Source organism: Saimiri boliviensis, chromosome 12, assembly GCF_048565385.1.
Source record: "Saimiri boliviensis isolate mSaiBol1 chromosome 12, mSaiBol1.pri, whole genome shotgun sequence".
In the NCBI taxonomy this organism is placed as follows: Eukaryota; Metazoa; Chordata; class Mammalia; order Primates; family Cebidae; genus Saimiri; species Saimiri boliviensis.
In genome coordinates this window covers 65,194,766-65,209,555 of record NC_133460.1, presented here as the reverse complement: position 1 = coordinate 65,209,555, position 14,790 = coordinate 65,194,766, and positions in this window count along the sequence as shown.

Sequence of the window (14,790 nt, the reverse complement as noted above, 5' to 3'; positions counted from 1 at the left end):
ACTTTGCAATTGGTCAGGCCCTGTGACAGTGAATAACCAATGACCATGAGCACGAGTAGTAGGAATGGCAGGTGAAAGATGTCCCACTGTTTCCTCTGCATCGCTAACTAAGGAGGCTGTGTATCCTAGAAGGTAAAGCTACTAAACTACAGTCACTTCTGCCTGAGTCTTTACAAGACCTGGAGAGCAAAGAACCAACCATGCTTACCCATCCCCAGCAGCCACCAGTGTTGGACACTTACAAGAAAGAAACAAATCTCTGTTGTGTTAAGCACTTCGGGAGGCCGAGGCGGGTGGATCACGAGGTCAATTGATTGAGACCATCCTGGTCAACATGGTGAAACCCTGTCTCTACTAAAAATACAAAAAATTAGCTGGGCATGGTGGCATGTGCCTGTAATCCCAGCTACTCAGGAGGCTGAGGCAGGAGAATTGCCTGAACCCAGGAGGTGGAGGTTGCGGTGAGCCGAGTCGCGCCATTGCACTCCAGCCTGGGTAACAAGAAAGAAACACCGTCTCAAAAAAAAAAAAAAAAAAAAGACATTAAGACTTAGGGCTTAATTTGTTACTGAAACATAACTAGCTTATCCTGATAATACAATTATCCTATGAAAAAATAAAATTAGATCTTTACCTTGCAACACAGGTAGATTTTAACTTAATTTAGATCTAAATATGAAAAAAGAAAACCTTCAAAAAAATTTAGAAGAAAATATATAAACCCTTATGACCTTAGGGCATAGACTATTTCTTAAATAAGACACAACAAAACTCAAGCTATAAGAAAAAATATAAAAATATTGGTAAGTTTGAGTACATTACATTTTAAAAATCCTCTACAACGAAAGACATTACAAAGTAGAAAATCAACCTACAGTGTGAAGAAGATATCTGCAACCCATATAACTGAAAAAACAGTAGTATCTGGTATATACTGACATCTATAAAAACCATAATATATCAGCCCTTGAATAAAAATGTAAACAAATATTTCTATTCTAATACATATAATTCTAAATTATGTGTATTGTAAGAAACATAATACAGTAATATTCTAACTCAGGCGTCCCCAAACTACGGCCCGCGGACCACATGCGGCCCCCTGAGGCCATTTATCCGGCCCCCCGCCGCACTTCAGGAAGGGGCACCTCTTTCACTGGTGGTCAGTGAGAGGAGCACAGTATGTGGTGGCCCTCCAAGGGTCTGAGGGACAGTGAACTGGCCCCCTGTGTAAAAAGTTTGGGGACGTCTGCTCTAACTAATTAAGTAGATGCAAATGGCTGTGATGAGGAAAACTGCTTAAAAGATGTGGTTTGTGACTTACCCAATAATCTCCTCTGCTTCTTGGTGCTACTCAATGCTGGAGCTCTGTGGACCAACAGGTCTTTTTCAATCCAATCTTTAAGAGACCTATAGAGCAAAGAACCAACTGTGCTCTTAGGTATTTGTTTCGCTAATGAGATTACACACATTTAAGGCAGGAGTTGAAATCTGCAACACACATGCCTATTTTTTCTGCAAGTGGTTTAGGCTTACTGGCATGATGTTTTCTCACAATTTAATTTGAATGTCTCTAGATGAAGCTGTGAAGTTCCACCATTCACAATAGGCCCCATCATTCTCTACAGTCTTCTTAGCCCAAGTCACATGTCTGTTACCTATCTGACTTATATATGCATTCGAGTTATGCCTTCTGCTTATCAGCAGTGATAAGCTTTAATTTTTTTAAACTGATAAATCAGGCCTGGCACAGTAGCTACACCTGTAATCCCACCACTTTGGGAGGCTAAGGCAGGTGGATCACTTGAGCTTAGGAATTCAAGACCAGCCTGGGCAATATGGGAAAACCCTGTGTCTACAAAAAGATATATAAAAATCAGCAAGGTGTGGTGGTGAACATTTGTGGTCAGAGCCACTTGAGTGGCTGAGGTGGAAGGATTGCTTGAGACTGGGAGGCAGAGGTTACAGTGAGCTGTGATCATGCCAACTGTACTCCAGCCTGGGTGACATAGTGAGACCTTGTCTCAAAAATAAAATAAAACTTAAAAAATTGATAATTCTATAAAGTTACCAATGGCCAGATAATGTGCTGTTTGGTGGAGCAATATAAATAAATAAGTACAGTGCTTGCCTTCATTGGACACAGACCTATAAATAAATAAATTACAACACTAGTTAGTGCAATTAGAGCTATATACCAGGTAACACCAATAGCAAGAACAGACTGAATAAAGCCAAGATTTATGTGGTAGGTAGGGGGTGATGGAAGGGTTAGTTAGAGGCTGTTTATAGAGGTCTTTCAGAGGAGACAGTATCTAAGCTGCAATTTGCAGAACGAATTCCCAGATAATCAAAAGGGCAATAAGCATTCCTAGCAGAGGAAACCTCAAAACTGCAATATCAGGAGGAATAAACAAGTGAATCTAGCATGAGGAGTAAGTGTGAAAGGGCCTTAGTTTTTGGGGGCTGCTATAACAAAAATATCTGCCTATTACTAATAATAATTTCTTAATAATTCCTATAAGAGTATGACTATAAATGGATAGCAAGAAGGAATCTTCTGGTGATACAACAGTTTGGTATCTTGGTAGTGTTGGTGGCTAGACACATCTTACAGATATGATAAAATTATATAGAACTATACATACCCATGCACACACACAATTGCATGCAAAACTGGTAAAATCTAAATAAAACTCTGTAGATTGTATCAATGCCATTTTCTTGGTTGTACTGTAATTCTGCAAGATGTTAATTTTGGGGGAAACTGAAGGAGGGATACAATAATCCTACTGTTTTTTAAAATGCTTGTGAATCTATAATCATTTGACATTTAAAAGCTTTAAAAAGTGCATGGGTTAGAAATTATCTTGTCTTCCCATTTTTAGTTTGTACCTAGCCAAATAAATTATTCACCAATATCCATATGACTTTTTCACTGGACTCAACTATTGGCAATTTTGTGCTTCATTTTGGAAATCCGTAGGTCTCTGAAAGTGTATCCTAAACTTTTAAAAAAGTAATCATGGCCAGCTCTATTTGCAGACATGAAAAGAAATGTCTAACTATAAATCCCTGTTATACAAGTCTATCCCACTGCCTAAAATTACCTACTGTAAAGGGCAGGGGACAAGAGAAAACCCTTGTTTCCTCTGAAGGCTTGCTAAAAACTCAACTGACAAAAGGCATATTCGCTGGAGAAAAAGTACACAAATTTATTATCATACACACAAGGAAGAACCACAGAGTTATTATCCCAGTTGCTCAATGGAGTTCAGAAGCTTATGTAACATTTTAAAGTTGCAGAAAGAATGGGGACTTGGATTGTGGCAAAACAGGTTAAGGAGAGGGAAAAGAGGAGGTCTGGGTGGCAAAAGTGGTCTTGTTACATAGATAAAACCTCAGAGGTAGCAGCCCTTAGAAAGAGTAGATGACGTCCATTCTTGCATTGCTATAAAGAAATACCCAAGACTGGGTAATTTAAGAGGTTAAATTGGCTCATGGTTCTTCAGGCTATACAGAAAGCATAGCAGCTTCTGCTGCTTGGGGGTTTGGGGAAGAAGCTCAGGAAACTTAAAATTATGGCAGAAGGTTAAGAAAAGCAGGCACCTCTCACATGGCCAGAGCATAAGCAAGAGAGTTTTAAACAGGTGTTTTAAACAAGCAGATGTCAGAACTATCACAAGAACAGCACTAGGGGGATGGTGCTAAACCATTCATGAGAAATTGCCCTCATGATTTAATCATCTCTCACCAGGCCCCACCTCCAGCACTGGAGATTACATTTCAATGTGAGAGCTGAGTGGGGACACAGTCAAAACCATATCAGATGGTAAATGTTTCCTTCAGATCTTTAAAAGTATCAAACTCTCAATTCATCTTTCCTACATCTGGGCAAGGGAAGGCCCTCAGAGAAAACCTGGCCTTGTCAGTGCAGATTTTCTCTACAGATGCAAATCTTCCCCACAGAGGACAACTGTGCAGAACTACCTCTGTTTACAGCCCTCAAAACATGTAAAAGAAGTATATTTTGGGATAAAATACTTTTATTTCTTTTGTAATCCTTTAGTAATTGTTATAGAGCAGGACCTGCTAAAATGGAAAGGTCTCCCCTTGCTGGGCTAAGAATGGCCCTTGTCAGGTTCTGCTTGCAGTCATCATCTAGTCATTAGTCTTTCTCTCACTACTCAGAAGAAATGTCTACAAAATGCTTGAGTTGTCTTTTGAGGGCACTGACCCAGTTTTTCATGTCTGGAAAGTAAAATTGTTTCAGAGCCAGACAGAATCTACAAAGAAATTTGCAGGAAATCCCCATTGTCATGACTGACCTGTACCAAGTACAAAACAAAATCATTTGTGGTCTCTGGTGCAGCATTAATGTTTCATTTAACCCTGCAGCTCTGTGTCCAGCCAAGGACAAAATAGACATTGGAGCACGGCAAAGCAAAATTAGGATACATTTACAGCCACGTAATCATGCTGTGCAAGGAGAGGCCAACATTCCCTGGTTCCCTTGCAAGCTTGTGTCCTCTCATCTGTGGTGACCTCGCTGAGGCTGCTTCCCTCAGTGGCTTACGTGGCCTCAGTGGGATACAACTGACCCGGGGTACTCTTCTTCTCTTCTTTTATCCATAATGTCCTGTCTACCTAGAGAGTAGGGCAGGGAATTTTGTCTGTCTGGCTTAGTTTTTGGCTTATTTTGAGATGGCAGCTGCCAAGGAGTGAAAATAGTGCTGGGCAATTCAGAGATGTGCAGAGAGAGAAGGACATGCCTGGAAGACAATGATTCCTGTTTGGATCTATCCCTTACCTACAATGCAAACTGCAGTAAGGACTACTACTATTGTAGAGTGCTAAGTGAGAAGCGACATAGTTTTTCCATTAGTATTACTTAGCCACCAAGAGGGCCAAGCACTCAAGGTAGAGGTGAAACCACCTTTAAAAAATTATGACAATGAGAAAAATATGACATAGAAAAATTATGACCATGAAAGAAATCTCACATAACTGACTCCATCTTGCTTCCAACCCCCCAGTTGCCCTTATTTGTTCCTGGGCATAAGCCTAACTAACTGTGGGAGGAATTTAGTTTATAATGTAACTTTGAAACAAAGATGATAGCCCCTTCTCCAAACAAGTCCCCTCCTTTCTTGAGAACCAGACTGCCTTCATAAAATGAAAAAATAAGCCACAAAATTATAAATTATGACTCAAGAGTCATGCAACTAAAAGCCACAAGATTCCTGACCTCCTCAATTGTTCCTATAGATAACATGACTATTGTCAAACTAATGACTGGTGTTTGAGGTATTTTTCAGATGCTGTATTCTGACAGACCAGCTGGCACCACCCAGATCAGGTCATTGGGTCTTGTGGCTCCTAACCAGAAACTGATTCAGTGCAGGAGTAAAAGCTCTGACTCCATATAACTTAATCCCCAACCAATCAGCTTTTCCCATTTCCTAGTCCCCTGCCTACCAAACTATCCTTGAAAAACCCTAGCCTCTGAATTTTCAGGGAAGTGGATTTAAGTAATGATAAACTCCTGTCCTTCCATTTATCTGGCTCAGTGTTTATTAAACTCCTCCTCGACTGCAAAAACCTGCTGCTCTCGGTACATTGGCTTTTCGGAGCAGCAGGCGAGATTAACCCATCACACGATTATAGAGGGATGGTGATAAAAGGAGCCTCCTAAAATTAATTGTGAGTAAGCATCAAAATCAAATTCTAAGATTAATTTCAAATGTTGATAAATTTTTTTAAGTCCTAGGTGAGTATTCTGAAAATGTAAGATATGTAAATAAGTGTTTACATATATATGTATATATTATATGTATATATGATTCCCCAATTAGGTTGTAATTTCCTTAGAAGGAACTCTAGAATGTCTAGTCTAGCTTGCTGCACAGACTAGCATTCAAAAAGTTAGAGAAGGAAACTAATATTTGCTCTGTACCTAGTCTTTTCTTTTGCATATGGAAACTCATCAGTTTAATCCTCACAACAATGCCCTTAGCAAAAACTATTATTGGCATTTTGCAGATATGGAAAGATGCTAAGAGAGTCTGAGTGACATGCTCAAGGGCTTACAGAGAGTAAGCGGAGGACTGACATCCAAATCCAGGTCTATATGTCTGACCCAGAGGCCCCTGTTGTCTCAACAGCACCATTCAGTTTCCCAAATATGTATTCATTGATTTCATTTCGAATGTGTGTGAAGGAAGTCTGTATGTGTACATATATATTTTAAATGTTAAGGTAACCAAAAGTAAATCTTTACTAAGCAGTACTCACTGATGTACAGCAGGCTCATGTTTTATAGTCCTAATTACACAAAAAGATTAGTGCTTTCCAAATCAAGCACTATTAAGAATTAACATGAACATTATTATTAATAATATGAATCACTAAAACAATATGGAACATATTCATACAGGATAATTATTAATATAGAATATTCTATATATATTAATTCATATATATTACAATATAAATAATATATTAATATTGAATATATTCTATATTTGTATATATCAATATAATGTACATTGTATAATATATATCAATTGTATTAATAGAGTATACATTGTATAATATAGAATACATTGTATACAATGTAAAGAATAATATCTATTAATACAGTGTATATTATATAATACATAAATAATATATTAATATTGAATAACATAATTAAACCTATATTACATAGAATTTATATACAGAATAATTATTTAATATTAATATGTTCCATACTATTTTAGTGATTACTGAAAATGGGCAATCTATGTACAGTAGCTCTTTGTAGAGATGATAACTTGTTTATGGTGGTTAAAAGGATAAAAATGGTAATATTAGTAAGAAGGAGAGAAGAGAGAGGAAGAAATTGAGAGGATAAAAGAAAGGAAGGTTGATTCTTTGTTAGTTTCAAAGAGGAATTTCATCTAGGTTTTGGAGAACTGAGAAGTCATTTCCCGTCTGAATTATAGCAGTTTCCAATTAGTAAAATATGTTTGTGACATCTCAAGCCTGTAAGTAGCATTAGGGATTTTGTGCTGGAGGACAATACAGGTTCCTTGCAACAGCTGCAGAAGTACAAGCTCTAACCCCAGGCAAAATTTTTATTTCCACCTACCAAGCAATTCCAGAAGACATGTTTTAAAATAAAAGGAAAATATAAAACAAAACAAAAATGTCTAATATAGCTTCTCAAATAGAGCACAGCATTTGAGCTATAGGGGAAAAATCACCCCCATAGCTTCTTAGTTGGAATAAACTGCTGTTACAAAAGACAGATTAATAAAAGAAAAATAAACAAATGTTTATTACTATGGATATTTCATATATGCATGGGAAATACCCAGAAAATGAGTAGTTCTCCAAGAGGTGGCTCTGAATTCCCACTTAATACCATCTTCAACAAAGAACAGTCAATTTTTAGAGCAGTAACAAGGTAAAGGCAAAGAACTTTGAGCCTCTAAGGACAGTAACTTGAGGAAAGGTAAATTAGTCCCAAATAAAGGCTAATTAGTAAAGCTTGTTAATGTAAATTCCTCTGGAATGTTCTGCAGTCCAATGAGGGTATGAAGTCTTCAGTGTTTAACCTTTGTTCTCCCCACTAAAAGAGGGGGCAAGATAGCTATGTAAATCTGTTTTATATTTTTAGGCAAATAGAGAGAAGGCAGAGAATGTCCATGAATCTGCTTCTTCCTATTTGTCTTCTGCTCAACAACCCTGAATATTTAAGGGCAGCATATTCTGGTCTCCCACAAAAGAGAAACCTAATGTAAAATATAGTATAAACTGCATTAGTTGCTGAAAACATTAAACTTTACCTGAGCCCTGGGCTCCTGGAAAAAGTAATGGTAAAGAAATCCCACCACTATTACCACCACAAGGGAAGCCAAGAAATTTTACCCCAAAATGTATTTCCTTGACATAGTTGAAAATGACTATTCACAAGGGTTGGAAATACAAAAATAGCTAATAAGCTGTCTTTTGTGGGGAGATTTTCTCTGCATTGACACAGCCAGATCTTTTCTGAGGGCCTTCTCTTTTCTGATTAGAGAAAAATCAACTAAGCATCTGACGCCTTTAAAGGTCTAAAAGAAACATTCCCTATATATTTTCTCCAAGAGCTGCTCAGAGAGGTTTCATCTACATAACAAGACCGTCTTTACCAGCCAGGCCTCCTCTTTTTCCTCTCCCATGACTACTTGTTTTATCACCATAACCTGTTTTGCCACATTCAAGCCCCCCAATTCTTCTTGTAACCCTCAAGATGGTGTATATATATATAAGCTTCTGAACCCCACTAGGGGTTGGGGTAATCATTCTGTGGTTTTCTCTCATGTGTATATTAATAAATGTGTATGCCTTTTCTCCTATTAATCTGCCTTTTGTGAGTTGATTTTTTAGTGAAACTTCAAAGGGTAAAGGTGAAGTTTTTCCTTGACCACTCCAACCACCATCCTTTTGTATTTCAGAAAACAGCTTACTGTAAAGAACCACCCTAAATAGAGCTTAAAGAGGCCTAGAGATAATATGAAAATAAGTAATTCAAAATCTAAGTTCTTGGAATGCTAAATTATTTTGAGCCTTAAATAAATATGATTGTGGGGCCCGAGTCATACGACAGGCAGCCATAACCTAGGAAATTGTGACCTTTGTTTCTCTGTTAAATTAAGCCTTCTTTGTTTTGTAAAATGATGTAACCAGCTAAAGGGGACCAGGAAAGGGTCCATCCCCCTTCACTGTTGATCTTCATTGTAGATTAATTTCCCTCTTACTTTTTTTTAATTGCTTCTAATTTTATTTTTTTTTTAGCTCTGCAATAAAAACAAATGCATTTAACAAATACCATATGTTGCCCATTTCCATATATGGCACAGGATACAAATTTGATTAAGATATAATTCTGCCCAGTAGAATGTGGGAAAAGGGAAAGGAAGAAGAAATAGAATATATAAGTTGAATCTGATCCTTAATATGAATTTTACTCCATGTGTACTTTTATTCAAATGACAGCTTGTGCACATGCAAGGATGGACTAGGCTATTTCAAGGCACTTTCTACAGGGAAGGAAAGCAGAAGGAAAAGACGATGCGGCGAAGGCCGTGTATCTCCACTTCCTGAAGCAAAAAAGCACTTTGGTGCTCAAAGGTGGAGGAAAAAACCCAAATGAGTGGGAGGAATATTATACAGGGGAGCAGAAGTATGTATTTTGCATGGAGGCCTCATTTTAGCAATCTTTTTGACCTTCTGCTTCTAAATCTTATTTGCCAACTTAATGCCTTTATATAAATTTTTTATGGTGAATGAAAAACTTTCTCCTTTTTTTGCTAATTTTTTAAATTTTACTTTAAGTTCTGGGATACATGTGCGGAATGTGCAGGTTCGTTACATAGATATACATGTGCCATGGTGGTTTGCTGCCCCTAATCTCCCTTACTTTTCTTACATGAAGACTTCATGGCTATCACATTGTCTTAAGATCGAATGTTAAATATAGTCTTTTAAACTGGTTTTTAAAAATGAGAACAAGCCATAAGGAAAATAAAATAAGCTAATTAAATTGTAATGGCTCATAAATCAACCATGTATAGAAAATGTTGTAATCCTGTTAAATTTCTTCATTTTCTGCCTAAATAAGAAGAATTTAACTTTTAACTTCAGAACATTACCACATTTCTCTGGAGTACGTATCTTTCAGATGGCTATTCTCAGCTTTTTGCTTGAATAAACTCTTTAAAATTGCAATCTGATCCCTTTGATCATTTCAGATTGACAATGACTCCCTTGTCTACCTATAACAAAGCCAGACACAGACCTTCTAAATTGTCTTTTTTTTTCTTATAAATGATTAGTTGAAATGCTTAACCCCAATAATCAATCTGGACAAGATACCCAGTAACTTGACTTGACCAGACCTTAGAGACTTCTCTCCTTCCCCTGTGTCCCTGAACGTTGGCCAACCCTTGAGCTTAATCAAGCATTGGAAGCTAAGGGGACACTAGAACAAGTAAGAAACCTCCTAAACAGCCCCTCTTGAGAACCAGCCAACCATAAAAAAAGACATTTTCTGCTAAACGTCCAATCACACCACCTGCTGATCCCACCTGCCACACCTGGTTCTTTCTAGACTTGTTTACTGTTCCCTATAAAATAAAAGCTCTTTCTGCATGGTGATTGAGACACTTGTAGATAATAGAGTCAAAGCATTCTCCCATTGCAATAATTCCTTTCCTCCTTCGCAGTAGTCCACCCTCCCCAATTGTAATAATCTCTCCTTACTACGTCTCAATTTGTTTTTTATTCTATTTATTTGTTTGTTTGTTTATTTATTTTTGAGACAGAGTATCACTCTGTCTCCCAGGCTGGAGTGCAGTGGCTCAATCTCAGCTCACTGCAACCTCCGCCTGCCAGGCTTAACCAGTTCTAATGCCTCAACCTCCTGAGTAGCTGGGACTGCAAGCACACACCACTATGTCTGGCTGATTTGGGGGTTGTTTTGGAGTTTTTTTAAGTAGACACAGGGTTTCACTATGTTGGCCAGGCTGGTCTCATACTCCTGACCTCATGATCCACCCACCTCAGCCTCCCAAAGTGCTGGGATTACAACCATGAGTCAATTTATTTTTTGACACTGTGTAAATAGTTTCTAATTGTTTTGAGAAGTTATATTTTTCCTCTGTTATATTTGCTTTTATTTATGGTTTTCCTTTAATGGATTTTAAATATTCATCTGAATCAGAAGCCACATAGGCAGAGGGGTCAAATCCTTAAAGGGTATTAAGTAGATTCCCACTTACCTCTTAGGCTGAAATGGAAACAAATAGGTAGGAGGGCCAATTCTATTTGCAAACACATCCAGATAATTAATTCTATTCTAATACCTTTCTGGCTGCAGAATCACTATTTCTGGGGCCTTTTAATTCATTTTCAGCTAATGCCTGCAGCGCTAGTACAAAACAGAAAAAAAGAGAAAACAAAACTAAAATATTTCATCAGATCACAGCAAGTTAAAAACCTGGCCAAGTCCAAGCTTCACAGAGTATCTTGTCATTTTATCCCTGAACTGGCCCAAATAAATGGTTTGTAAGTATTTACAAACTATCAACATTATACTCTTCCAAATATTTATGTTTTCCTCTGAGGTTCAATAACATGAATTTCAAAAACAAATGTGGCAATACAATATACAGACTGGTAAAAGTTTTTCTGACTTAGGATCTTAGTAATAGGTAAAATCGTATATAAGTTAAAATTGTAAATCACATTTAATTAAGCATATTTAATGAACTGCTCACTAAAATCATAACTGACATTGAACTTCCAGGATACATGGTGTATTAGTCTGTTTCCACACTGCTATAAAGAAATGCCCAAGACTGGATAATTTATAAAGAAAAGAAGTCTAATTGATTCACAGTTCAGCATGGCTGGGGAAGCCTCAGGAAACTTAAAATTGTGGCAGAAGGCAAAGGGGAAGCACGTCTTACATGGTGGCAGGTGAGAGCATGTGAAGGAGGAACTGTCAAACACATAAATCCATCACATCTCATAAGAACTCACTAACTACATGAGAGCAACATAGGGGAAACTGCCCCCAGGATTCAATCACCTCCACCTGGTCTCTCCCTTGGCACATGGCAATTATGGGGATTACAATTCAAGATGAGATTTGGGTGGGGACACAAAGACTAACCTTATCACATGGTGTCCATAGTCATAGGGTATATTTACTGGATTCTTTTTCTAAAGTTTCTGGTATACACTCTCTTTGTTATCAGAATCAGTAGTGTGCTATGAGATGTTTAACCACTATGTGGGATTGTGGGTGGGGACAGATAGGTCCTGATGTGTAGCACTTGCCAGTTTCTATGGTGTAAATACTCCAACCATGGATGACTTCAAACTATCAATATGACTGCACTGAGAGTTGAAGAAGAGATCCTCGGTATCACAGCATTATATATAGCATTTCTACCATACAGATACAATAGATGTAAAATAACCTCGGCACAGACACTATAAAATTTAGGAAAAGCATAAGGAAGTAATGAATTTTGAGTATATATTACCTTTGTTTTAATATGGCTTTCACATTTATAGCAGCTTTTTTCACAATCAAGTTTATAAGCAGCTTTATTCATAATCACCAAAAATAGGAAACAACCCAAATATCAAGTGAACAACTGTGGTACATCCATAAAATGGAACATCACCAAAAAGCAGCAATATGGGTTAATCGCAAAGACACTGTAATCAGTGAAAGAAAACAGTCTCCAGAGGTCACATTATGCCTTATGACATTTACATGACACCTTGGAAAAGGAAAATCCATAGGGAAGGAGAATAGGTCAGTGTTTGCCAGAGGCTGGGGTAGGGTGAGAGCTTGCCTACCAAGGGGAAGCATGAGGGAATGTTTTGGGGTGATGGAACCGCCCTGGATTCTGACTGTGGTTATGGTTACATAAAACTATACATGTGTCAAAACTCATAGAGCTGTACATCAAAAAAAGTTCCTTTTTATGGTATTTTAAAATGAAACAAAGAAATGATAGACAATGGAGACTCAGAGTAATAAGAAGGGCAAGAAGTGGGTAGATGATAAAAGGTTGCTTTGTGGGTATGATGTATGTTGCTCCAGTGATGGATGCACAGAAGGCCCTGATTTCATCACAATGCAATATATCAGTGTTGCAAAATTGCACTTGTACCCCATGAATACATACAAATAAAATAATGTTACCCCATGAATACATACAAATAAAATAATGTTAATTTAAATTTTAAAAAGCATTTTTAAGTTAAAAAAATAAAGTGACATATAAAATTATTTTTATATAGTACATAATAAAATTTGTTTATATATAAATGTATATGATATATAATGTATATACAAATACATTTATGCCGGGCGTGGTGGCTCAAGCCTGTAATCCTAGCACTTTGGGAGGCCGAGGCGGGTGGATCACGAGGTCGAGAGATCGAGACCATCCTGGTCAACATGGTGAAACCCCGTCTCTACTAAAAATACAAAAAATTAGCTGGGCATGGTGGCTCGTGCCTGTAATCCCAGCTACTCAGGAGGCTGAGGCAGGAGAATTGCCTGAGCCCAGGAGGCGGAGGTTGCGGTGAGCCGAGATCGCGCCATTGCACTCCAGCCTGGTTAACAAGAGCGAAACTCTGTCTCAAAAAAAAAAAACAAAACAAAAACAAATACATTTATATATAATATATAATAAAATTTATGTTCATATATAAATTTATTGATATATAATGTATATACAAATATATACATTATGTATATACAAATAGATATACATTTATGATATATAATATATATACAAATATATACATTACATATAAATTTATATATAAACATAAATTTTATTATATATTATTTTATTATACATTATATACAAGCATATACATTATATATTATATAAATTTATTTATATATAAATTATATTATTTATTTATTTTTTTTTTATATGTTATATCTCTCTCTCTCATATATTTCTCTTAAAAAGTGCCTTAAAATAAATTTTCTATTTAGGTTTCTTCCAGAAAAGTCGCTTTGAGGAACTCTGCCACATCTGTGTTCTCTCAGCCTGTTTTTCCATGTCTAAAACAAGAGGATCAGTCTAGAGCAGTGATTTTTTTTTTCATTCAGTTTTCCTCTCAAATGGTGTCTCTGGGCACTCCCTTTGTGGAAGTAGCTGTGTTTGGAGAGAAGCTGCATTCAGCTTCCACTGGGCTCTGGAGCCACAGCTTCAACTCAATCAGAGCATTTGTGCTTTTGTTTTTCTCACATACTGTCTTCAGTCATCCAGGTTAGAATAGCTGGTTGCAAACTGCATCCCCAGGCATTCGGAGAGTTTGAACCCTCCCAATTACAGTACCTACTGCTGAGGCCAACTCATTTGTCCCTTGGGCAAGTGCTCCTGTAGCTTGAAGTAGTTAGCCATAACGGGGCACTGGCTCTGATGGTGCATGATTCTAAATGAAACATTTTGAGAGAGAGTTGGCAGGAGCTCCTTGCTTTAAAGCCTTTAGATTAAACAAAATGAGAACTCCAAAAAGGCTGCAAAATCTAGTCCTCCCTGATACAGGGTCTGAAAGGATCTTAAACCTTGTTTTCTCCCTCCCACAGGATGATATCTGGAAGAACACTTTATAAAAATAAAGGGACATGCATAAATGGGGAAAATGCTGTGGATGGGGGTGGGTGTGCTCCCCCAGGACCAGCAGAGCCCAAGAGTATCATTAATAACAAGAATGGCTCTTTAAGCATGTGCCATGTTCCAGACCCACTGCTAATGATCATTTCATCTTCACAACAGCTCCGTGAGAGAAGGGCTGTCATTGCTTTGACAAGTGAGGACACTGGCCCTCCAGGAGGCCCCATGTCACATGCAGTAGAGGTGACAGAGGTGACAGAGCTGGGTCCCAGCCCACGGCTGCAACCTTCCAAGTCAAGGCCTGCAAAATGAAACCCAAAGGACAACAGTCCTGCTCTTCTCTCAGTACGTGCTCCAGGCAAGGAGACTTAGGCCACTTTTCCTCAAAGGCTGGCAGGAGGTAACTGCAAGCACCTTGAGACCTTATCACCTGTCAAAACATTATTTTAAAATTTTATATAGTTGACTTGTTATGGTTTGGATCTGTGTCAAATCTCAACTTGAATTGTAATCCCTGGTGTTAAAGGTGGAGCCTGCTGGAAGGTGACCAGATCGTGGGGGCGGAGTTTTTACGACTGTCCTACCAGCATCTCCTCAGTGCTAC